The following is a 24,027-nucleotide window of genomic DNA, read 5'->3' on the forward strand; positions in this document are numbered from 1 at the left end:
AAAATGTGTCATTTCGTATCCGTTAAAAACCATCATGTTTATCAGAATGTCAAGAAGATTCATTACTGGTCGCCATCGGCCTGTGTATTTTCTGCTTGTGGGTGTTGATTTCAAAGAAAAATATCCCAACTCCGACAAAACACTTTCACCTATTCAAAATTTTATCACTATCGCAAATTGTATTGCGCTATTATGCCATGAAAACATCGTAATGGTGGTGTGGCATAAGGTGGTTTTAGCATCGTAATTTTCTGACATTGGCCAACAATTTTCAAAATTCGGATTACAAAATTGCCACACCACTGGCAAAGGGTGGATACCAGAACATGAGGAAAATAATCGTGTTATAGTTGACCTACACATGTTGCGATTATTTTTCAGATACCGAACGCCCTGAACTGTTCTCGAGTTTAATAAAACACTGTGGATGGAAATGCAACAATTGTAATTTTTGTGTTTGCGTGCACCAGCAACTTTGTGAACAAGCGTATGCATTTAGATCGTACCGATACGCTTGCTTGTCATGCAGCTGCACACCCACGCTGCCGCACTGGACCTGCGCACTTGGCGCCCATGTTGCAAATAATGATTTCCATTCACTTCAGTGCTTCATTACAGTATATATCAGCACAGGTTGGCCAATATATGAAGCATAATGTTTGCCTCATTTTCGTACTCATTCCTGTATTCCTGTTTTCTGAACACCATGCATGTCATGCTCCTTGTGCCTTGTGCAGATCTTGTTGACATTACACGGCGATTTGTTTTGCCGCGCCAGATTGTCCGTCAAAAAATGACGAGCCCATTACATTAAACCATCCGTACTGAAACAACACCATTTACGCACGGTGTGTGCTTGCAAATATAACATCTCAGGTTATAGGCGTACACACGCTTACAAGCAACTCTTTACCACATCAGAATCCTAGAATATGGCGCAGCACAGGCGCGAGCCAATTATTGAATGCACCGCTATTGTGCAGTTTGCATGTATTGCCATTCTGTTGTCAACTACTGTTTAATTCCGTGACGACATGGCTTCCTCTGACCAGTTAAAGCACGAGAATGATGTCAGAATTCGCAACTGCTCCCAAAAAGTCAAAGGCTCTATATGTACGAAGACCTTACTGTTTCTATAGCATTGTGCGTGGCAGCACAAGTTGAGCAGAAGTTAAGCTGTCCAAAAGGTATTTATTTTGTCTTGAAATCTACGATGATTCTTGATACCCTGTTTGTAGGAGGATGCCCATGCACGTGCGTAGCGTTAGGTCTATGAAATGATTGCAGATCGAGGATACTCGCGGGCATCATAGGTCTAGATAACCTATTCAGTGTCAGTTGACGCTGTTGGAAATGTAGCAGTGAGCATTAGACTCATTGTGCACGATAGATCAGATTGGAACTGTGGTACCGAAGTTGCGCAGTATTAGTAAGATAGTCAACAATGCAACGATGAAGGTGGAGACAATATGACTGGCTTGCAGTTTTCGGCGTGAAAACAAGGTGCGGTGATAAGGAACCGATAACCAAGCAAAGGCCGTTGTCCGAACTTTGTACAGGCTTATTTGCTTGCCGCATTATACAAGGTCGAGCTCTTTTCGTTAAACTTGCATGCCAGTGTAACCAGTCAGCCCTGCACGGCTTTGAAAGTGCTTCAGAGATGTGTTGTGGCCATTCAGCATGTGCCATCAGCAGATGATGAGTTAACGCGGCGGACTCGGCGGTATAGGGCATCAATTTAGTAAAAAAAAAAAACTGCTACAGGCGAGTGTTAGTTACTGCACACAAACAGGGGTGTACACACAGAAACTCGGGGCACGTGTCCATATTTACCAAATTTGTGGCATGCATTAATAGTGCATGACTTAATGTTGACAGCTAAAAATTCCAGCCGGACACGTAAAAATAAGATCAAGAGCCTATGTTCTGTTATTGCACGCATACTTACGGCGCATTGACTGTTTTAGTGGACAGCTTTTAGTTGCCCCCCCCCCCCCCCTCTTCTTAAAACGGAAAAACGCACATTTGGAGCCGCCGTAACAACTGAGATGACATGACTGCGTTGGTTTGTGCCACTGATCGAAGGTGCGCAAGGGAACTTTAGGCAGTTGTTTATGGTATAGTACGGTAATGTATGTCCCAGGTGCCCTTGTGGCATTTTAAAAGATTATAAGTGGACACAATATAACAAAAGACAGGCATGATTCCACGGAGGTAGGAAGTTAAAAGCAGAAAAAGTGGTTTGTTTGCATACAAGCTTATATGGATACTACTGTGGCTCGTAACTTTTTTTAAAGCAAGGGCACTGGTTTATTTATATTACATCCACTTGTAATCTTTCGGCGTGGTTTAAACGGCTATTTGGTAAACGCTGCCTCGTTTCATGGTTTGCAAAACTAGCTGTTAACATCTAACACGGTTTGTATTTTGCCTATTTTTTTCATTTACTGGTAGTGTTTTTTATGCGGCGCATATTTTGCAACGACGAAGCGGTGCAATTAGAAATTGCCTGTATTTAAGCAATGGCGCACCAAATATTCCAAAAATGCATATAACCGAGCTGAATAAAGGTCGGAATAGTTTGATGGCCAAAGACAATTTTGCAATTTGTGTCGATCGGTTCGATTATGCCGTTAAAAAGTCGGCTCCGTGAGACTTAAACAAGCCGAAGTCCACGAATGTGGCATTCATGGGATATTCGCAACTTGCATTTCTTGAAAATCGGATGGTATATCTGGCCAGTCATGACAATATCAGTTTTGGAAAGTTGTGAACTGTCGAAATTTGCAATATTGGAAATCGTGGCGGCATAAGCCGAGAATAGTAAACATTGTTGAACAGTGTTGGCAAGGGTGTATAAGCTAAATGGGTTCGTAGTTTTCGAGGGCTACCTGTCTGGGCTTTGATGGTGTGGTACCCGAGACCGATTTTGAAAATGGTGTCATTAGTCGCTTTCTACTACACCACTTGTGCACTTGCGCATCAGAAGGTGCCAAGATATGCCAGTGACTGGTAGTCGGCGCACCGAGGCATCGTGCAGTTGGTTTCACGCCTTTATCTGTCCTGGTTTCTGCGATCTGCTATGAGCGATGAAAAGCACCCTAAAAAGGGCGAATCCGTAGCTTGAGGCTGCAAGCACATGACCACCTGCACGTGATGATTAACATGCTAATCGATGCAATATCTATTCTCTCCACCAATAAACTGTAATGGTCTCGTGTCACTGCAATGCAATTAACGTCCGAGTACGGAGCTCGAGTTTCATCCGTGTTGTGGGGCTTTTCCGCAGATAGAAACTGTATGTATCCTACGCTGCGCGAATCCGGAAGGAAATGTTTTACGAAAAGTGTGATCAGCGGGAAACGCCAGATGACGTTTCGATGGAGCCCGATCGTGGAGAGAGGGAGATGGAGTAGTTTGAACGGAGCCCGATGGTGGAGAGAGGGAGATGGAGTTGTTTAGATGGATCCCGATGTGGAGAAAGAAAGATGGGTAAGTCTACTTTTAAATTCTCAATATTTACACAGTAGAGCCTTAAACAGACTGCGTTCCTTACCGCTGTAGATTGCATGAGCCTGCGACTAGTAATTGCAAAGATATTAGCTCCTATAAAGCTGGACGGCTGCGCATGACCGAAAGGCTGTTCAAATTTCAGGTCGGTTGGTAGTTCCAGCAAAGCTTGCTTTGCCTGCAGCCTAGCTTGTAACGGGTGGCTTGATCCGTTTAGCCTTTAGGTGGGGCTGGACGGACGCCCTGCAAACTATGGCAAGGCCTTGCATGCAGCAGGGCATGCCATACTTGTCTCGGTTGTTCTCAGAGACTTAAAGGGAGTGTACCACATTTGTATGGGCTTCAAACTGAAATAGCCATCTTGAGGATCATGCGGTGCAGTTCCCAGCCGTGATATTATTAGGACCTAAACCCATCTATTTTTCTCAGATTAACGCCAGCGAAGAAACACAGACTATTGCGGCAGACTATTTAAAGGTTACCCATGCATCCATGACGCAATAATAATGTCATTCAAATCCTACCATTCCATTGGCCATGCGGCGATCGAGACCAAAATAAATGTGATTGTCGAGTCGTTCACATCTGGCATGGGCGAGCACCATTTCCAGATATAATGACCGTCAATTGGCTTTCAATCCATGTTTTCCATGGCACGACAACGTAAACAACAACGGCGAATTGAGGAGAATATTTACTAACAGACAAATGGTATTGCCTAGAGCAGTCTTTTCCGCTTAAAAGGGTACCAATAGTTATAAGTGGGCTTATATATATATATATATTTATATATAGTTATATATATAGTGGGCTTATATATATATATATAGTTATATATATAAGTGGGCTTATATATATATATATATATATATATATATATAGTTATATATATATATATATATATAGTTATAGTTATAATTTCATTGTATCTGGTGCTTGCTTCAGTATCTTCAAATCTGTGTCATTGGGACATTGCGAGACACTCTGCTGCTGATGCTGACTTAATATCTCCAGATGTGGAACATCCCCGTGAACTTGTGTTATGTCCTGTAAGTGTCCTTAACCGCGTGGGACTTGCAACAGCGTCCACTGCAGCTCACGTGCTTTCAGGCCCTCAATTCTTTTAAACCGGCTCCGCCCAACTGGCCATGTAGGATCTACGCAGTTCCAAACTCATAAACGGATATGGCTGAGTGGCGTAGCAACGCCAACCAAACACAGCGCGGCTTCTCTGGCTCGCGCCAATGACCGACGCACAGACGGCGGACGCACTCCCAGCGGGATGGCCGCTGTGCGCACGCTGATCACTGTGCTCTGCTGTGGCGCTGTGTTCGTTAGTGCCTCGTACGTCCGCCGTCCGGACGTGTTCTCTGTTGCGCCGTTGTCGACGTCGGTGACGCCATCCCTCGTGAGCTGTGCCGCCTCCTGCGACAGCCAGCCCACATGTCACGGCTTCACTCGCCGGGAGAACGCCTCGTGCGAGCTCTTCTCCGACACGTGCGTCACCCAGACGCCGCACGAGGGCAGCAGTGCGGTCAGCTACAGCCAGCACCCGTGGCCCGAGCTCACGCCATGTCCGCCCGACTGGCTGTTCTACCGCGAGAGCTGCTACCTGCGCCGCTCGGTGAACCCGCCGGTGGATTGGGAGGCGGCCAGGGTCGCATGTCGCGCGCTCAGTCCCTGCTCTGATCTGGTCTCCCTCAACGACGAGCAGGAGGGAGCCTTTCTGCTGCACCATGCGACCCGGCCCGGACATACGGAGTATATCGGGCTCAAGTACCAGAATAATATGCTCATCAACGTGGACAACACCTCACCTTCCTACCAGCCGCCAATAATCAGCAGCTATAGCCAGGGTTGTATAAATTTACGCACTCAGCACATCATAAATGACTACCGCATGCGTCTTTGTTCAGACACTTTGTCGGCACACATATGCGAGTCGCCACTCGACTGCCGCACGGGTTCACCATGCCCACAAGGCTGGCTCGGCCTGGACAACTACTGCTACCTCTACATCTCCACCCAGCTCAGCTGGCATGCGGCAGACCAGCACTGCGCGGCGCTGCAGGAAGGCGCCCGGCTCGCCGTCATTCCTAGCATGAAGACCTGGCGCATACTCCACAGCCACTTCTGGCAGGGCACGCCTGTCTTCGTGGGTATTTCCGACATGGCTTCTGAGGGCTCCTGGCAGTCGGTGGACGGTTCCAACTGGTCCCTGACTTGGCGGCCCAATGAGCCAAACGACAGCAATGGGGTGGAAGACTGCGCCGAACTCCACTCGGATGGTGCAAACGACAAAGACTGCGCATACAATCGTCCTTTCATGTGTCGCCTGCCCGCTACAACGTGCTGAACCTGTGTTGGCGGTGTACGGTAGCGCAGCATTGTTAGCTTGCGCGCAGTGCCGTCGGGGAATTCGTTGATCGGCCCGACGGGTCCTGGTCCCGCTACATGTGTTGAGCGGCCGTGACCCATTGGAAATAGCGCCACGGCATTTCCATCGAGCCGGTGTGCCGGAGCGGTTGTGGAGTCCAGGCATTGCTGACAGGCAGGGTGGTTATAGAGTCCGGGCATTGCCTGGACCCCATTTTTCAGTTGATTAGGACGAGCTTCCCCAGCTCGATGGACTCGGCTGAGATTGTTGGCCCGGTCGACAAACAAAAAGCTGTTCAGGTGGTTTCCAATGTGTCAACACGATGTAGACATACAAGACACGCTCCCTTATATATGCGTTTCAGACAGAGAGACCAACTGTAGTTGTATTTCAACGAGCGTACACAACCATAGTGTGAAAATGCACAATGTCCTGCGGGTCGAAATGTCCATGTGTGCTACCACTACTTGACACGATATGACCATGTTTGTTCCCGCAAAACAGCGTGCAGTGATCTTGAATGGAAAAACGGCTATGCTACGTGCTAAAGAAGCAAGTACAATCCAATGATGCATACACACAACGTATTTGTATATGCCTGTATCTGTATGTATATCTGTAATATACAATAATCACGGGGCAATGACGAACAGGATCACATTCGACGTCGAGTAGTCCTGAATCGTAACGTCAGTGGTAGAAATGTGGGAACTCGGGTGGAATCACGAAAAGAGAAGAGACTAAGCCTTTTCCCTTCTGAAAAGTGAACACTGGTCCATGGGCATGGGCTCAACAGAAACAAACAAGTCCTCCCTTGCTTTCTAAAACAAAAGATTTGATCCGAAACCTTTGAATGGATGGATTTTTTAGATCGGAGCTCACGCTAAGCAGTGCTTGTTGTGTGAGCCCTACCACCCGATCGCGCCATTCCAGGCAACGGCAAAGTTTCGTGGCGGAAGTTTAACGTGCCGCAATGCTCGCCACGGTCCATCCTGCCCTCTGAACTCGCTTCATGAACAAAAGTACTGTACAATCGAAGGAAAAACTCAGGAATTAATACTGCGCAGCGCACAGCCAGGCGTCTATACCAACGAAAGAAGAATAATTGCACGCGCTCTTGTCAAGCAGGACCTCTCGCCCACGCTTGGAAAATAGTGATCTCCTGCCTTTGTTGTCAGGTGTGTCTTCGTAACCAGGATGAAAAACATCATCACATGATAGAACCATCCCATACCTGATTGCATGCAGGTAATGGCTGGCATTAGTACACGAACTGAATACAACAGCTTCTATAAAACGCCGCAAAAAGCAGGATGCACGCCGCAGTTTCAACACGACGGCGTCCGCGGTGGGTTTCGGTGTACTTGCACCGAACGGGGATGCCACGGGATGCTGCACAGACAGGTAGCTTGTGGTCACATGTCTCTGAAAAGTCAAACTTGCCAGAATAATCCATTGCGGACGAAATTCCAACTGTTAACTAAAATTAATCGTTCAGTTCACAGCTTAGCTTCCAATTTGTCACTCATTTTTTCGGCACATCATTGCCGGGTCCACCATTTTCTGTGCTCCGTGATGTGCGCAGCCATTGGAATTCCTATGGACCGCTTCGTTGTTGCCCCCCCCCCCCTTCCCTTCCCCACCTCACCTGACCGTGCAGCATTAAAGCCCCGTGTCGGCGGCGGCCGGCGGCTTTCCGCCTGAGCGAGGCACGGCCACCAGCAGTTATTCTTCCCTCGGGCAAGCCACACGTAAATCAAATGTCGGCACGGACAATGATTTACGTCATTTCTGGCGCTTAGCAAGCACACCAAACTACCATTGACACTGTGGCCACATTGCTGACGGTCAGCAGGTAATGCATCACTGCGGAATATGCATCTGAACTTCAAAAAAGCCTAAAGAATCATCAAAGAGGGGTTTCAAGAATCATCATACAGTGGTTTGCGGATCCCATCTGTTGACAGAAAGAAATGCAGCCAGTCACACAGACTTTTCAGCTTTAACCCTTCATTTTACCGGGGGTGGGGGTCTATGCATAACTGACATGTTTTTCCATTGACAGTAAGTGGCTTGGTAGTCTGATTATTGCAAATGGAATTAATGTTGAGAAACGTTGGACTCATCTGCTCAATATTTAGCTGAACGGATTAAGTGTGTAAAACAAGGGAGTGGCCAGAACTGATCATGTCCAGTTACTGGAAAATAATGCTCTGGCCGCATTGTGCTTTTAAGTGTTTGCTTAATGGTATGAGACAATGGCGAAGCATCTTATTGGCTGTCGCCTGAGTCCAGTCCGAGGCAACCGACCCCGTCCTGGCAGCGACTGCACCTTTATCGGCCTTACTGATGAGGCTTTAGGATATTCCCTGAGCTTTGAGCTGGCGTGACAGCAATGACACCAAGTCACCAACAGGCATATCGTACAATGCGTCCAATCTAATGGCCGTCATGGAACTGCTTTCTGCCGGAAGTACTGAAGTGACCTGCCCCCGACTGCTTCCCGACTGAAGTGACCTACTCCCGACTGCTTCCCGACTGAAGTGACCTACCCTGAATGCTTCCCAACCAAAGTGAGCTGCTCCCAACTCCTTTCCGACTGAAGTGGCCTGCCCCCGACTGCTTCCCGACTGAAGTAACCTGCTCCCGACTGCCGCCGCAGCAGCTGCGGGCAGGGCGTGCGTCACGGCACGCTGTCTCGACCTCTCGCTAAATAGCGTCTGTTTTAATTTTGATGTTGAGAGGAGTCTCCTCTGAAAATGCACGGCAGGTGCGTATCCATGCCGGGTGACGCTCTCCACAGTTCGTGTATTTGGTAATGTCTGAAGCGGTCTGTCGGCCCGTGTCCCGTGCTGACACACGTCCCACATCTCTGATCGTTCCGACAACGGCTGTTTAAACGCCCCCAGTGACTGACATCTGAAGCAGCGCATCGGGTCTGGGACGTAACAGCGGATCGGGGTGGAGCTCTGCACCGCACTCGCACTCGCTCAGGCAGCACGGTCACATACAATGTCAAGATGATGACGTTAGGTAGAGCTAACTCTTCTTTCACTCTCTCCAGTGTTCGTTCTGCCTTACTCATTCCTTCCCTCGCCATGCCCTCAACAATCTCGCCCTTACTCACATCACACACATACCAGAAAGTGATCATACCCTAGACAAAGTTGGTACGGCCACCAGAGCGTCGGGGTCAGAGTCTGGGTGAGGCGCGGCGACGATTGGTGCGGCCACCAGAGCGTCGGGGTCAGAGTCTGGGTGAGGTGCGGCGACGATCGGTGCGACCACCGGAGCGTAGGGGTCAGAGCCTGGGTGAGGTGCGGCGACGATTGGTACACTGGTCATCCCCCGACCACGAGCTTTGTACAGCTCAGTGGCTCGCAGCTCAGCGGCGTTCAGGTCGTCTTTGGTATACCTAACTTTCATTCCGCTATCTACACGTCGGGACACGCTAGCGTTCAGGTCGTCTTTGGTATACCTGGCTTTAATTCCGCTGTGTACACATCGGGACACGCTCATCAGTTTTCTGAACCTGGATAAGGCGTGTGCGAGCTGAAATAGGCTAAAGCAAAATGGAACGGGGTTCCTATTTTTACCAACACTTGCCAACCGTAGCAGGACGTGCTGAGGTCACTGTTGGGGCGTCGCAGGCCCTCCGGTGGTAACGTCTGCAACGCATGTCCTCCTCTTTGGCCACTCTCCAGACCGGGGGTCGCGGAGACCTAGGTCTCGCTAGCAGGACCGACAGTGCCCACGCTATGGGTCTGGTCGGACGTCACGATATCCATGATATTGGTATCCCAATCCCCATGATGCTGATACAATACAAAAGCTTCGTTTAAAAAGTCGTCGCTGGTAATGTGCGGAACACAGCAAAGACGCTATGTTTAAAGCGTTAAACAAATGAAAAACTGGTGTGGGCTAATGTCTAAGACTATTATTACGCATTGTGAATTCTCGTAAAATCCAGATACATTCTGCAGCTATGAAAACTACAATCGGGATTGTTTCACACCGTGTCAGTCCTCGAGTTCGAGTTCGTCCGCGCGCACCGTCCCGTGACGTACGCGGGATAAGAGCGCATAGTTCCACAGGGCATGCGATGTAGACTACCGAGTCGGAACAGGTAGGGGGGTTGTGTCTCTGAGCGAGTTTGTCCTGTCGCTCATTACTGCTAGTGTCTGGGGACTGCGCGACCCATAAGGCCCTGGGCATGCTTGGGGCATCTTGAATTGCCCTGGGGTATCTTCAGTGAATGGGGTGTATTTTTGTGAATCCAACGCAGCTTAACATGCTTTTTCTTGGAATCTGAAGGAAGTTCAGTGTGGAAATTATTTGCAAGCAGTCAGGATGGCAACACAGCAAACCTGTAACATATAAAATCTGTAAAAAGGTACTGAAAGAACAAGGTGAACCGAACATCCTTACAAGCCAGAGCAATCGCTTCAGTTGATGCTTGAACCAGCTCTATATGAGGTTTAGGTTTTGTAGTCAGGCCACAGTGCATGTGCGTGCGGGACGGGGTGCCCTAGCTCTTCCTTTACGGCCAATGCCACAAGGAAAGGATTAGAAAACTGGCCTGCCTCAGGAAAGAGAACATGGTAGCACTGATCCACAGGTGGCTCAAGGGCATAGTTCCTACGAGAGTTGAGTCGGAACGACCGTTCTCAACAGCCAGGAACATCGTCACATAAGCGCGGTCAAATCTCGGTGACGAGGCTGTTGATGCCCTTTATTTCTTGAAGTGCTGCTATCATAGCGTGTGATTTATATGATCCGGACAGTGTAATGGTGCCTCGACTGCCTTGGTTATTTTGCGCCCATCTGCAGGATAAATTTATGATGAATGCAATGGGTATGCCTTGCGTTGTTTTGGAGCGAAGAACATCGAGGCTTACTGAGATGTCTTACTTTGAACATTCCGCTTGTTGTGGCCTTAATATGGTCGTAAACCGTTAAAAACATGACTGAATAAGTCTGATACGATCAGTCGCCAACGGAGATCCATCTTATAACGATAAGCATGCGCCACTTCGGTGTTTAACACGCCCTACCGGTAGAATGCCCTTCGCCAGTAGAATATACTTCGCTTCGAGGTCCCAGGGGTCAAATTTACCCCGCCGAGGTCTCAAATCCAAAGATGGCTAGAAATACCTAATTCACAGGGTGGACTTGCCTGCCCGTGAGCTCACCTGTGTTACAATTTGAGGTTCACAGATCATGACCTTGGGTCCAAATAGGTCAAACAAGGCTAAAATCCAGATTGGTGTATGAAGTGGCCCAGATCTAATGCAACCGCCGTGAAGCTAGATACTTGCTTTAAACAAGAGATCAATAAGGGCAGTGACCTTATTTTATCCTTATAGGGTCAAGGTGACCAAATATTTACAAGATTGCTCCTATATTGCATTTAAATAAGCCTCTAGAACTGCGCTAGGCGATATGCTCATAAAAAACAAAGTGTTGACTCTGGTCATTCTAGGTCAGTGACCTACTATGACCTGGAAAAGGTCGATGGAACACGTCAGTTGCCATCACTGTCATTTATCAATTTGAAATGAAGACGAGAGACTGCTTCATAAAGCCAGCCTTTCAAGAAAAACAAGCCAATTTTGACTTTGGTCTGGCCCTCATACCTGACCTTAGGTCAATGGGACTGACTGCAATTATGGATTCAATCAATTCATTGCCTAAGAGACTAGGTCATATGGGTATGGCTTCGTCTAACAACCCGTTGCTGTATTAAGTTAAACGATTCCATAGAAACGCCCTTTGGTGACAACTATGATCTGACTTTGACCTGTTATAGGTCAGCGAACTCATAATGCCAGTGTATTTTTTCATAAAAAGATCCGATATTCAATTCTATATATAGCTATGCAAAGTTCGGTGCGGCTTCGCCGCGCCGTTTGGTAATCATTCCGGAAAAAACCTTGGGGGGGGGGGGGGAATTTGACCCCGCCCAACCCTCGCGTTAAGGATTGCCCTGGATCATCAACGTATTTATAAAAAAACTGCTCAATCCGCTCAATATTGTGTTGCTAAGTGTTGTCTGATGCGGCAACTGGCATGGGATGGGCACTCTGTGCTACTGTTATGCCTAAAATCCTCTTCGTTAGGAGCACGGCAAGCGGCCCGTCGTAGGGTGGGCTGAATTCTTAAAAATCTCAATTTTGCGTACTGTGATACGGTTTCGCAGAGGCCAAGAACTCTGAACCACCGATATATTGTTGATTCGTCACTGCTGCGCTGTGTATGGCCTAATCTTTACGCAACTTATGTGGTTCAGTAGATGCTGTACGCGTCCATAGCATACAATTATCTAAAGGAATCGAAAGACCTTATAGTGCCATTTGAGATGATTAATACGAAGTGATGTTAATTTTTTTTTTGCTTTCTTCACCTTGTAACAAAAGCATCATTTACATCTATAAATTTTAAGTTTGTTTTGCTCATATACACATCTACGAAAGTTGCCGTGGTTTTTCATGGAAGTGTGGCCTGGAGGGAGGAGAGAGGGCATTGACCGACACGCAGACGGCACCGACACAACGATCGAATTTGTTGAACCTACCCCACAATATGTGGCATATATATATATATATATATATATATATATATTTGTACATAGATATAACGTCCACCAAATGTAGTGTCAGCTTGAACAACGATAAAAGCCGCAGCAGAACATAGTGGTCAAGCGCCGCATGAAGGGGCGCGTATACGGACACGCTTTGTCGTATGGGCCGTCTGAGAGGAGCTCGATGTAGGTCTCGGCCACACCGCCAGTTGGCTTGGCCACACCGCCAGTTGGCTCGGCCACACCGCCAGTTGGCTCGGCCACACCGCCAGTTGGCTCGGCCACACCGCCAGTTGGCTCGGCCACACCGCCAGTTGGTTCGGCCACACCGCCAGTTGGCTTGGCCACACCGCTAGTTGGCCCGACCACACCGCCATTTGGATCACCGAGATACCAAGTCAGGGACCAGCTTGAATTGTCCTCCATGGGCACTCCAGCCCGACAGTACCCGTTTACTGTATAAACTAGGCGGCACCAGCGTGACGATTTCGTTAGTTTTTGAACGTACCAAATAGCAGGTAACCTACAGATGATCCCTGGCAAACACTTCAGGCACTGGAGCGAGCGTCAATTGACGAGTTTTAACCTGTTGCATGCTGTAAGGGGCGCTTAAGGTGTTTGTGTAGTCATGAGCGTAACACGTGCAATCCCAGTGCTTTCAGCAGCAAGCACTGGCGTGCACGGTCAAATGCCTTGTAAGTTGTATATAAGTTGTAATAAGTTGACGGGGGCCACCAGCGGTAACAGCAGACATCCATGGCTCAAATAGACCACCTGGAGCGCTCAGTGTTGCCGTCTCAGCTAAATGGCTCACAGGAAATCCGTACTGGTTGGTGACAGACGGCACTGTGATGTAGAATGCGTAGTAAGCTGCTCGTGTACTAGCTTATCGCTTACCATCGGCAATACGGAAGTGAGCGAGGCTGGTTTGAAGTTCCATAATGTGGCCAGATACCGAAATCGGTCAAGAGCTATTTTGAACATCGCCACGAACGAATTTCATGTTCATCAGGATTAAGAAGGCGTCAGGACAGCGCTCCAGTCGGCCGCGTTCAGAGCCTGTAGGAGGATATGAGTATTTATTTGGCAATCAATAGTTATCTGAATGTTTTGTTTTGTTTGTTTTTTTTTGCTGATGTTTTATCAGGCTTCACGCTCATGGCGACCACTGCAGTGCCTGGGCAGGACATTCGTGTGTTTCATCTGGTTGGGGGAGTTGGTTATAACCCTGCCCACCGACAACTCATACCCGCGGGGCGAGTGGAGAGTGTGTGTGGGCACAGTATGGACGAGTGGAAAAGGACCCACGCCTGTCGAAGCCGTAGCATGTGGGGCCTGGCTCGCCCTTGTGCTGCAGATTACAGTCGAATCACCTAAGATCAGCTAAGGCCGCATTCACTGTACCAGACAGAGGTCCATTTTCCGTATCCTTGCGGGACGGTTTTGAACACGCGCTTATTACCAGGATGTCTATCTCAGCACGCGGGTATATCTCAGCACGCGGGTATATCTCAGCACGCGGGTATACACAGAGGCCTATATCCCGATTTCTCGGCCCCCGAGGTCAGAGGACTGATCCGCCTACTTAGAATGAGGCTGTGCCCTGGGATGGGTCATCGTACCGAATGACCTCTTTCAATGCATGCCATGCCCGCAGCCTGAGCGCCGCGGGAGCTGATTGGTGCAGCGTTAACTTCAGGACACGGCGATGATCGCTCCTATTGGCTGCCAAAGCCTGGCAGGGAGCTGGACGAAAAGGAGTCTGTCGTAGTCACGCTTGAACTCAGGAATTCCCCCCCCCCCCTGATTGGCGCAAGCATTTACCAACTGCACCACCGAAGTGGTCGGAACAAATGGAAATATCGATTTGAGACTTTATATTGCAGTATATGCGTATTGCTTCCATGATCTATATCATGTTCGGAAAATTCAAGCAATGTTTGAATATATATATATATATATATATATATATATATACATATATATATATATATATACATATACATATATATATATATGTATGTATATATATATATATATATATATATATATATCGCAGCTTTGTATATCTCATTCCTGATTTTTTATTTTATTCGGCGTGTTATTTTGGCGCACCGCGGAGGTCGAGAATCCACTTCAAGTTATTGTTCCTCTTCAATATGGCCATAATCTCATGGACAGAGCACTGTTGCCGCATGATCGGTGCAGGCTACCGATCACCACACGAGTCAGATTCATTCGCTTACTAACTCAAACGCTTTCCACCTTGGAGCTGTGCTGTGAGCTGTACAGCTGGAGAAACACCCCACATCTCCTCACTCGCTCGACGCTGTAATGCAATCCTCGTATCCCTGTTCAAAATTGGCACTAATCACTACATCATTAGATTAGTGCGGCAAGGCGCGGCGAAATGATATGATTAAAAGTATATTTCTTACTGAACAGAGTTCCGATGGCATGATCCGAATTTTCGGCTAGAAATGGCCTCATTTTAACCTTTTCCCGCACATTTCCATAAGCTAAGTGTGTGATACACGCTATCCACTGGCTGGTAACGCTTAATCCCTTACTATGGCGTGAGGTCATCTTGTTCCTTACGTCGACAAGGTCAAAAGTAATATGTTCTACAAATTATGCTGAGTCGTTTGCTCATTATACGTCGCGAGACGCAGCACTGGTTACGACGATGTTATAGGTCAAGCCTTATAAACAGACTCATGCTAGGTGATGTTAAGAGCTAGGGGTGACCCGACTCAGTCTGGTGACCAAACCCTCACGATCCTTGAGCAGAATTACCTGCGCCGCGGGCTATGGCAGGTAAAAACAGGTAAAAATCTGCGGTGGAGAGTAGGTAAGAGTCGTGCGTTTGGTGCACAGAGATCCTGGCACCACTAGTGACATACCACAATACTTTTTTCTCCCACAGATTCTGTGCGGGGTTATTGTGCGTTATTGTGCGTTATATCTGTGCATTATTATTTTCCATTGCACGCGACTGACCCTATTGGTGGGCCTGCTCTAAGTGGTCTGAGTTACTCCATTTCTCTCTGCTTTAGGTTACGCTTGAGGCTTTCAGGCGATAATGCACCACCGGAAGGGTCGATTTAGTTATCATCGAGACTCTGAAGAGGACGAACAAGATCGTAAACACACCGCCGTTAAAATTGCTGGAAATGGAAAATGGCTGAATCTCAAACCGATAAATGCATTTCTTTGAAAATGATCAAGCGCCGTTCAGAGATGTGCAATATTTTGGGAGAACTGGAGAGGCTGCTGAAAATGATGTGATTTTCCAAGTAATCGACATCACAGCTTCCCAAATAATTTCATGTGACTACCCTTGTGTATTCATCTAGTGTAGATTACCATGCATGCGCGTGACACCGATGCAGCGCTTGTCGCAGTGCGTGATTTCATGCCACAAATGCAAGAAACTATGCAAGTGGATGCCATTAAGCGAGGGCTTTTTATTGTGCCGTTACTTTCCTAGGAATGGTTTGGGCAGCGAGGCGTAGCAACGCCAACCAAACACAGCGCGGCTTCTCTGGCCCGCGCCAATGACCGACGCACAGACGGCGGGGGCGCTCCCAGCGGGATGGCAGCTGTACAGACGCTGCTCACTGTGCTCTGTTGTGGCGCTGTGCCAGTTAGTGCCTCGTACGTCCGCCGTCCGGACGTGTTCTCTGTTGCACCGTCGTCGACGTCCGTGACGCCATCTCTCGTGAGCTGTGCCGCCTCCTGCGACAGCCAGCCCACCTGTCACGGCTTCACTCGCCGGGAGAACGCCTCGTGCGAGCTCTTCTCCGACACGTGCGTCACCCAGACGCCGCACGAGGGCAGCAGTACGGTCAGCTACAGCCAACACCCGTGGCCCGAGCTCACGCCATGTCCGCCCGACTGGCTGTTCTACCGCGAGAGCTGCTACCTGCGCCGCTCGGTGGACCCGCCGGTGGATTGGGAGGCGGCCAGGGTCGCATGTCGCGCGCTCAGTCCTTGCTCTGATCTGGTCTCCCTCAACGACGAGCAGGAGGGAGCCTTTCTGCTGCACCATGCGACCCGGCCCGGACATACGGAGTATATCGGGCTCAAGTACCAGAATGATATGTTCATCAACGTGGACAACACCTCACCTTCCTATCAGCCGCCAATAACCAGCAGCTATAGCCAGGGTTGTATAAATTTACGCACTCAGCGCATCAAAGATGACTACCGCATGCGTCTTTGTTCAGACACTTTGTCGGCACACATATGCGAGTCGCCACTCGACTGCCGCACAGGTTCGCCCTGTCCACACGGCTGGCTCGGCCTGGACAACTACTGCTACCTCTACGTCTCCACTCAGCTCAGCTGGCATGCGGCAGACCAGCACTGCGCGGCGCTGCAGGAAGGCGCCCGGCTCGCCGTCATTCCTAGCATGAAGACCTGGCGCATACTCCACAGCCACTTCTGGCAGGGCACGCCTGTCTTCGTGGGTATTTCCGACATGGCTTCTGAGGGCTCCTGGCAGTCGGTGGACGGTTCCAACTGGTCCCTGACTTGGCGGCCCAATGAGCCAAACAACGGCAATGGGGTGGAAGACTGCGCTGAGCTCTACTTGGATGGTGCAAACGACAAAGACTGCGCATACAATCGTCCTTTCATGTGTCGCCTGCCCGCTACAACGTGCTGAACCTGCGTTGGCGGTGTACGGTAACTCAACATTGTTAGCTTGCGCACAGTGTCGTCGGGGAATTCGTTGATCGGCCCAACGACACGTGGCAGGTCCAGCTGTCGCAGCACACAACACAACGGAGGCAACTTGGATCGAGTGGTGAGCGCCAGGACAGCAAGTTGAATGAAACCTGAAGAAAAGGGGGCTTCATACTTGGCCATTGACAAGCTGAATGTCATGCTTTTTGGCACGCTGTACTTGGCTGACTTGATGATCTGTCGTGTGCATGTGTAGAACACAATGCACATTGCACTATCTTTATTGCCAAAGCCTAAATCTAAACATCTTACATCCATTCACGTCCAAATGAACCTGCTCGGGCGTACGGGATTGTTCGGGAGCCCGGCACATTTGGTTTTGTCCACGCTTCATGCAGGGCCCTACGCTTCTGCCAGGGCCATCTTATAGCCTGCTTGAGTGCATTTGATGTTTAGGAGTGGAGCCGAATCTACACTGAGTTTTGGGTCCTTCTTATTTGAATGGAGGGTCCTCCGCTCTTGCCGAAGGCCCTAACTGTTAATCTGCTCCGCCCCACTCGATCGTTCGGGGGCCCTCCACATTGTGCTTTGAGCGCTTCCTATTTCGATGGAGAGCCGTACGCACTGGTCGAGGGCCTCACCTGTACACCTTCTCGAACGCAATAGGTTGTTCGGGGGCCCGGCGCATTTGATCTTGGTATTTGAATGTAGAGTCCTACGTTCCTGCTGGGAACCATCTGATAGCCAGCACGGGTACACGCGCTCTTTCGTGGCCCTCCACAGCAGGTCTTGGGTGCTTCTTATTTGAATGGAAGACCCTACGCCCTTGACAGGGCCTGGTCTGATAACTTGCCCGGGCACACTTGATCGTTCGGGCGCCATCTACATTGGGTCTTGGGTACTTCCTATTTATTTGGAGGGCTCCGCGCTCTTGTCGATGGCCTGATCTGTTAACCTACCCCTCGGGTGCACTCGATCGGTTGGGCTCTCCACACCCTGTCATGGGTGTTTATATCTAAAAAGAGGGTCCCAGGCTCTTGTCGGGCCTTCATCTATTGACATTTTCGGGCAGAATTGATCCTTCCTCTCCATATCGTGTCTTAGGTGCTTCTTATTGGAATGAATGCCGGGAGCACGAAACCATGCCTTCTTGTGCCCCAAGGGTCACCCATTGGCTTCGAATGGGTTCATGATCGGCCGAACGGACACAGTCTTTTAACACAAAACACAACTAAATTGAACGTCTTTGGGCCTCCAGACGACCAAAAACAATCGCAAACAAAAGTGAAGAGCCCGAGAGCAAAGCTAATTCCTCGTTGATTGAGAGAGTGGTGATTGAGAGACATGGTGAGGCTCATTGCGATGTCCAGCGGCCTTACAGTGCTGCCGGGGCCCCACATCTGCACCAGCCGGGTCAATCCTATGGCTAAGAAGCCTTCCACGCTGTTCTTCATTTCTGCATTTTATGGTAGGGCCCTACGCCGGTGTTGGGGCACTATCTACTACCATGCCCAGACACCCTTGATCGATCAGCGGCCCTCCATGGATTCTTCCCATTCGCCCAAAAGGCTCTATACGCTGTTGCCGGGTTCCCAGATACCGGCGTACACTCAGTTGTCCGGGAACGCCTCATATATGACTCCGGCTTTTCCCACTTGCTCGGACCTTCTTTCGCTATTACTGGGGCCCACATAAGGCAAGGCACCAAGACACTCGATGCTCAGAGGCCCTCTACACTTACCTTGGGCTCCTTTCCTTTGATCTCGTTGGCGGAAGACCCTTCACTCCTGTTGGGGCTCTTTTGTTAACCTGCCCGGACACTTGATGGCACAGGGGCATGAATTCATGCACCCTGGTCTTGGGTAATTCCCCTTTTCTCAGAGGGCCCTGTGCTCTAGCCGGAGCCCTACACGTGAGTCAGCCCGGGACATTTTTGATCGTTTAGAGGCCATCCACGTTGGTCTTGGGTCCTTCCCCACTGCTCTAAGGACTATTTGCTTGCTGACGGAAGCTTTTTTTGGTCTGCCCCGACGGCCATGATCGTTCAGGCTCCGTCCCTATTGGTCCTGGTGTGTTAGCCTTGGAGCAGCAGTGGGATATGCGCCGATGAATTTTGCGGGCAACTGTCTAATCTTATTTTACGTGGCACCGACGTGTGTCATTTCCGCTGGATATTGAATATGTGACACCCATCGTACTGATGCGTCATGTTCTTAATACATTTTTAATGTCATAGTATCTTGTGTTCCTTTTTGAAGAAGAAAATAAAAACCCTGCATTAGCCAACAGCAATCAGCTGATCACATCGAACAGCTGGCTAGATGTAAATAAGCAAGAAATGAAGGTCGTGCTTGATGTAAATGGTGTTTGGCAGCCAACTTTGGATAATTTTGCCACATTTCTCTAAAAAACTTAGTCTCAAAATGTCAGAATCCACCATGTTCTGAAAAAAATGAATGAGCTCCATGCATGTGCATACGCAGCACGCCTACTTTTCTCGGGCTGTGCAAAGTAGGATGGGTTCCCGTATAAGAAAATACCATACTAAAAAACTTAGAATATGATGACCGGAATGTGAATGTTTTTTTCGGGGGGGGGAGGGAAGTGGCTAAACTTTGGAGCCCCACAATATTGCATGCTCCTATTGACAAAATCCCATATTCCCCCTCCTCTGCTCATACAACTTCCAATATGCATCAAAGCGTTGTTGACGCTACTGTTTTAAACGGCCACTCCGGTGGCCTACAGTCATCAGCCTCTATCTTACATGTCCTTCCAATTATCTGCATGTCTGTTGAAATGATCGTGCAGTCTAGCTCCTTTCTGTGATATAGGTACATCCTGGCAGTGCACACGATTTGTGCAGACTCTTGTATGTACGTGCCAGATTTCAGTACACTGCATAATACCGTGTTTTTGCACTTCGAGCCCCCACTGATGAACGATAAACGACATCCATTGCTGTTGATCAGAGGCGGTTGGCTTCTTAGAATTCGTGGTATTAAAAATCCTAAGCTTTTAACAAAAATGTAGCCTCACATCTCCTTCAAACTGAAATCATTTCTTATCATCATCAGTTTCGATGATGAAGAAATTGAAATCATCAAAACAATTTTGAAGCGACCAAATGCTAGCTTTTGATATTTTGACGTCGGGAACGTCTATGGGGAGGGGGATGGCAAGGCAAACTTCATCTGCTCAGCCTGCCGAACCGACTTATGAAAATGATACCCGGCGTCAGGGACTTTGCAGAGTCCAAGTAGTGTGTAGTCATCGTCCCGCTGGCCGTGGTGAGCACACTGCAGTGCCTTGCGACGCGACACCTCCTTGGAGGTGTACAACCTCGGCTTCCATCCATTTACCCACTTGTGTGAGCGGCGGCTAGCGGCTTCTCTCCACTGTCCTGGTGAACGTTAAAATAAGGCTCCGCACCGGCACCCAGCAGGAGCATCATCTCAACTCGCTGCTGCTCTATCTGCAAGTGGGCAAAGCTACGACGAAAGCTACCGCTAACCTAAATGTCTGGTATCCCCATGTTGCCCTGTCGATAGAACTCCTGAGCACGATGCCAGCAACAGCCGTCGCATCAGAGGTCGTCTGAAGAAGCTGGAGTTCCGGGCAAAGGGCTCCCGGTGTTAAGTCATCTTGCTGGCGCTGATGTGCTTTTGCGGCGTGCCGATGCGACGAACATGTTGCGTACTCTTCCACCAGACGTTCGCGGTGTCTTTCCTTGTCGGAGACGCGCAGCTGTGCGCGCCGATCTGGGATGATCCGGCGAGGAAGCAGCTACTGTGTGCGCCGATCTGGGGTCATCCGGCGAGGAAGCAGCTACTGTGTGCGCCGATCTACATTGATTCGATGATATGAAGAGCAAGCTATTGCTTTTGAGATTTGATAGGGGATGTATCCGAAACGCTGACCTGCGCCCGGCAAGGTAATCTGACTTCCAGTACGGGTCTTTTCGGGCACAACTCAGAAATAAGCGCTTGCAGCAAAATGAAATTTTAGTGCCTGTTTTTTATAAGTTTGACACCCTTCGCGCAATGATGAAGTTTTGATCTGTCGTGATTGGCAACCTGCATCGAGTCAGAGAGGGCAACTTCTAAAAAACCTTGACCAGGCATATCTCTGCTGTGTGTGCTTGCCTTCTTTGGACGTATTTTGGTGTAGTTTCGGCGTTTGTATTTGAAGAATGGAGTACTAATTCACATGCAGAACCACGATTTGACCACAGAGCACACGACCTTGACCCAGACCACGACCGGCTCCTATGAGTCCTTTCTGCAAAACACATGCTGAGCCCGAAATAGGTAGATTTATAAGATAACTTTTGGACGCATAATTTTAAGACTCTACCCAATACTCCACTGATATAATTGTCACGCGTAAGGTCATAATAGGTCACGATATGCAAAAACAAATGATGTCGTCCAAGGTCAATAACCCATATTATCAGTGGTAGAGGGGCTAGACAAACGAGTGCAACACGTGTAACCACCTCCTCATCGCGTTTGTGAGGCAGATGACGTATGATTTCATGCACCAATGTGCCGTTTTTAGTTTGTTACAAACGCGATGTCAAGCGTCGAAAGGACCATGTATAATGTAGAAAACAGCTGTGCGATTTTAAGCACATGTAGATGTACAACACACTCTTCCGGACCACAGAAATGCGTTGTGCTGGTCACATAGACCCGTTAGCACTTCAATGTTTTTCATTTGAGTGGTTTATAAATTTAGCCTGAATTGAACTTGAATGATCTCCAGGCATAGGCGTAGGAACGCTTCAAAAAGGGGGGGGGCAAGCTCAGGGTGAAATTCAGAAACTTTTTCTGGAAAGCAAGCCCGATGACGAGGGGAAGGGGCTAAAGACGGATATTGCTATCGCTCTTTATTCAAATGGCATGACAGTTATGCCACATATGCATCTAGAGCTGTTTCTCACTGGTGCACAATCTTGCCTATTCGACTCATCTGTCATTCGACGACCACTGCTTCTCGCATGACTGACATGACATGACATGACATGACAGCCCTGGCCGAGCTGTCTCTCGCATGACTGACTGCGAACTGATCGGACGGCTGCTTTTTCTCACATTTTTGGATCAGCATTAATTCTATCTGCTGTGTGAAACATATTTTGGACACCTGCAACAATGTCTTTTTCTCGGATTATCTTCCCGTGCACCACGCCACCACAGAAAAAAGCCTCCGTGAAGTTGCCTGCCTTAGGTACGAATTGGCCCCACGGACATTTCATTGCCCATCATTCAACGTTGGCGACTTGATCTGCTTTTGTGTGTGGGCAGGGGCGTAGCCAGGGCATTGCCAAGGGGAACACGGTTGACAAAAGCCCCTCTTATGGTTTCCCGAAAATCCCCGGGTGTAGCCCACTTGTTGACAAGGGGCATGGTTTTCTTCATTTTATTGTCACGTATACCTTGTAATCAGAACAGAAGTCAAAGGCTACCGTGAGATCAGTTCTGTTTGCATTTTGAAGTCAACAAAGTGTAGGATTTGGGCATTGAACGACCGTATGGAAAACATCGCCGGCGCCCTTAATTTATTATGGTTTGGTGGACGCTGCCTAAACCGAGAGAATTCAGAAGTTTTGTCAGAATTTGCATCTGGGCTCTACAGACATCAAGGACATTGCGAAGGTAGATTGTGAATGGATATGTCTGATCCAAATTTAAAGACGAAAATTTGATTGCAGATCGAGTGGTCAATAATACTTATTAACATGGCCAAACCATGGTTTTTCTGGAAATGTTCACCTTTCAGTCAGAATCGATTAGTATTGCAATCCATGTAGCGTTATATTTTTTTAACATGCGCCCAGCAGTTAATATTGAGCCGTGGTTACCGGACGGACGAAAATGATAACGCTTCTGAAAGAAGTGGCTTTGAATGCTTCATGACATAAATCTGAAATGTAGAAGGCAGTCTGGGCGCATATTCCACGTGCGCGATTATTAAACTGATGAGAACAGATTGGCTCTTAAAACACCGCGAAGTGGGGCTGGAATCTGGTGGTTGAACTAGAAGGGTAAAGGTAAAATCTCTATTTTTCGTGTTTCTGTAAACATTAATCTGTGCAGAAAACGGATTAAAACAGCGCCCACCGTCTGGCGGCGCTTCCAGCGGCCGACGCCCTTCGGTTTTACGGAAGCTGCAACCCAGGCCGTCGTTGTCCTCACTCTCGAGGTTGCGGGCGGGCGTGCTCAAACCTTTTGATATAAGTTGCTTCACTAATCTATTCTGAAAAATGAATGTTCTCAGGCAAACATGGGATGCGCTTGTTCGTTTTTAAGCCCATTTCGGCCCGCTCTATTCCGCAGGAATGAGACTTCCACTCTACTCAATAATAATGAGACGCCTTATTTCCCCCCGGGCAAGGGGCCCCCTGAGTAAAACACCAAGGACACATTGCCGTTTCCGGTCAAGGGCTGATGGGCCATTCTGTCCCATTGCGAACTGTCTTCTGGCTGTCATTCTGGGGACACAGGGCGGGATCTCCTGGTCCGTCGGAAGGCCATTAGAAGGATACATCATATCGCATTGCTCCCTTCCCTGGCAAAAGAGGCCTTCTGACCCGCGCAGTCGGCCCCGGATCAGTACAGGGGCCCTCATTGACGCAGCAACATCCATGATCGCCGCAGGTGGTCCAATAGTTGTCACAAAGACTCAAGCTCCATGTTTTCTGTGCTCTTCAGGGATATTAAGGACTCCCTGAACGTAGATTGCCGATGAAAGGGGTCCTAAACTTGTGTAAACATGGCTAGTCCATGTTCATCTTAAAATGCTAAAGATTCGCTCAGAATAGATTACTGATAAAAAGCTACGTAATATGGTTATGAGCATGCGCGCT

This window comes from Pollicipes pollicipes, unplaced genomic scaffold (assembly GCF_011947565.3).
Source record: "Pollicipes pollicipes isolate AB1234 unplaced genomic scaffold, Ppol_2.1 Scaffold_2555;HRSCAF=2994_pilon_pilon_pilon, whole genome shotgun sequence".
NCBI classification, from domain to species: domain Eukaryota; kingdom Metazoa; phylum Arthropoda; class Thecostraca; order Pollicipedomorpha; family Pollicipedidae; genus Pollicipes; species Pollicipes pollicipes.